Raw genomic sequence first — 3330 nt, forward strand, 5'->3', positions numbered from 1 at the left:
AAGTCATGAACTTATTTTAATGTACTGTAATGCTGCTCTTAGTTTAGTTACAGGAAATTTCCTCTCAAGTAGTTCATTCACAGTGTTCAACGTGACCAAGAGAAGCATGTTTTGTGTGCCTTTACAGGACTAAATCACTACTTACTTGTAAATAACCTCAAAAGAAAAAAACCCTACTCTTTTTTTTTTTGCTGAAAAATTGGCTAATAACTAATTCAGTTATGGAAATTGGGAAAAGATGTAAATGGCCAACAGAGAATAACTGGCTAACTAAACAGAACATAAGAGAACATAAGAGATGCCAATGTTGGATCAGGCCAAAGGCCCATCCAGTCCAACACTCTGTATCCCACAGTGGCCAGAAATACCAGTGCCATCAGGAGGTCCACCAGTGGGGCCAGGACATTAGAAGCCCTCCCACTGTTGACCCCCCCCCAAGCACCAAGAAGACAGAGCATCACTTGCCCCAGAGCCCCTAGCTATACCTTGTGGCTAATAGCCACTGATGGACCTCTGCTCCATATGCTTATCTAATTCCCTTTTGAAGCCGTCCATGCTTGTAGCACCCACCACTTCCTGTGGCAGTGAATTCCATGTGTTAATCACTCTTTGGGTGAAGAAGTACTTCCTTTTATCCGTTCTAACCCGACCGCTCAGCAATTTCATGGAGTGCCCACGGGTTCTTGTATTGTGAGAAAGGGAGAAAAGTACCTCTTTCTCTACCTGCTCTTTCCCATGCATAATCTTATAAACCTCGATCATGTCACCCCTCAGTCGTCTTTTCTCCAAGCTAAAGAGCCCTAAGCGCTTTAACCTTTCCTCATAGGGAAAGTGTTCCAACCCTTTTATCATTCGAGTTGCCCTTTTCTGCACTTTTTCCAAAGCTATAATATCCTTTTTAAGGTGTGGTGCCCAGAACTGCACACAGTATTCCAAATGAGGTCTCACCATTGATTTATATAGGGGCATTATTATATTGGCTGATCTGTTTTCAATACCCTTCCTAATAATCCCCAGCATAGCATTGGCCTTCTTTATTGCAGTCACACACTGTCTCGACATTTTCAGTGAGTTATCCACTACAACTCCAAGATCTCTCTCTTGCTCAGTCTCTGCCAGTTCAGACCCCATCAATGTGTATTTATATTTAGGATTTTTGGCTCCAATGTGCATCACCTTGCACTTGGCCACATTGAACCCCATTTGCCATGTTGACGCCCACTTGCCCATCTTTGACAGATCCCTTTGGAGTGCCTCACAATCCTCACTGGTTTTCACCACCCTGAACAACTTTGTATCATCCGCAAATTTAGCCACTTCACTGCTTACTCCCAACTCCAAATCATTAATGAACAAGTTAAAAAGCAGTGGACCAAGTACTGATCCCTGTGGTACCCCACTGCTTACCCCCCTCCACTGGGAGAACTGCCCATTTATACTCACTCTCTGTTTTCTATTAATTAGCCAGTTTTTGATCCATAAAAGGACTTGTCCTTTTATCCCATGATTTTTGAGCTTACTTATGAGCCTTTGATGAGGAACTTTATCAAAAGCTTTCTGGAAGTCAAGGTAAACAATATCTATTGGATCCCCCTTGTCCACATGTTTGTTCACCCCCTCAAAGAACATTAACAGGTTAGTGAGACAAGATCTTCCCTTACAGAACCCATGTTGAGTCTGCCTCAATAGGTTTTGTTCATCTATGTGCCTACTAATTCTTTCCTTAATAATTGTTTCCACCAATTTACCCGGTATCGACGTCAGACTGACTGGCCTGTAATTTCCCAGATCTCCTCTGGAACCCTTTTTAAAGATGGGAGTGACATTAGCTAAAGAAGGCCAATGCTATGCTGAGGAAAGGTTAAAGCGCTTAGGGCTCTTTAGCTTGGAGAAAAGACGACTAAGGGGTGACATGATCGAGGTTTATAAGATTATGCATGGGAAAGAACAGGTAAAGAAAGAGGTACTTTTCTCCCTTTCTCACAATACAAGAACTCGTGGGCACTCCATGAAACTGCAGAGCGTTCGGGTTAGAACGGATAAAAGGAAGTACTTCTTCACCCAAAGAGTGATTAACACATGGAATTCACTGCCACAGGAAGTGGTAGGTGCTACAAGCATGGACGGCTTCAAAAGGGAATTAGATAAGCATATGGAGCAGAGGTCCATCAGTGGCTATTAGCCACAAGGTATAGCTAGGGGCTCTGGGGCAAGTGATGCTCTGTCTTCTTGGTGCTTGGGCGGGGGGTCAACAGTGGGAGGGCTTCTAATGTCTTGGCCCCACTGGTGGACCTCCTGATGGCACTGTTATTTCTGGCCACTGTGTGACACAGAGTGTTGGACTGGATGGGCCTTTGGCCTGATCCAACATTGGCGTCTCTTATGTTCTTATGTTCTTATGTAAAATACAACCCCCCCCAAAAAAAAACAGTGGTTGATCAAGCACCTCCCTTGAGTGCCAGAAAGTAATTTGATTAACCATTTCGTAGAAAAAGAGCTGCAGGAGCTCATTAGCATAACTTATTCGCATATGCCACACCCCCGGACATCACCGGACGTGTGCACCAGCCCCTCTGACAGGCAGAAGCACCTGGGATCCATTCTTTCCCCCTTCTCTCTTCCCTTCGCCTCCAAGTCGGGCGAAGGAAAAGGGGAGGGGGAGGATCTCAGGCGCTTCTGCCTGACAGAGGTGCTGGCGTGTCCACAGCCAGCCTGGGTGAATTATAGAATCATAGACTCATAGAGTGGGAAGGGACCTCCAAGGTCATCTAGTCCAACCCCCTGCACAATGCAGGAAATTCACCAATACCTCCCACACACCCAAGTGACCCCTGTTCCACGCCCAGAATATGATAAAAAAAACCTCCAGGATCACTGGGGGCCAAACTGGCCCGGAGAAAAATTGCTTCCTGGCCCCAAAGTGGCGATCAGCATTTCCCTGGGCGTGTAAGAAAGGGCCACAAGAACTAAGCACTGATGCAACCCTTCCTGCTCTACCTCTCGTGATTTGCCTAAGTTCACACAATCAGCATTATGATCCTTTTAAAGTTGAAAGCATGATATAAATGCAAAGGACTATTTGTAAGATTATCTGTAAGACACAAAACCATTACGCATCTCACTTCTGGCAATCACTTGGAGAGACCCTATCACTCCCGCCGCCCCAAGCTTCAGGGCTGCCACGTTAAAGGAGTGCAGAGGCCAGACTTGCAAATGAGAAAAAGAAAGCTCAGGGTTCATGGGTCGCATTTTGGGCTGTGGAAGAGGAACTGGCTCCATTCGTGGAGTTCTCTCAAGTTCCTGCGCTTTTGGTTTTGGTTTTTGCAAATC

Source organism: Gekko japonicus, unplaced genomic scaffold, assembly GCF_001447785.1.
Source record: "Gekko japonicus isolate JY-2015 unplaced genomic scaffold, Gekko_japonicus_V1.1 scaffold1374, whole genome shotgun sequence".
NCBI classification, from domain to species: domain Eukaryota; kingdom Metazoa; phylum Chordata; class Lepidosauria; order Squamata; family Gekkonidae; genus Gekko; species Gekko japonicus.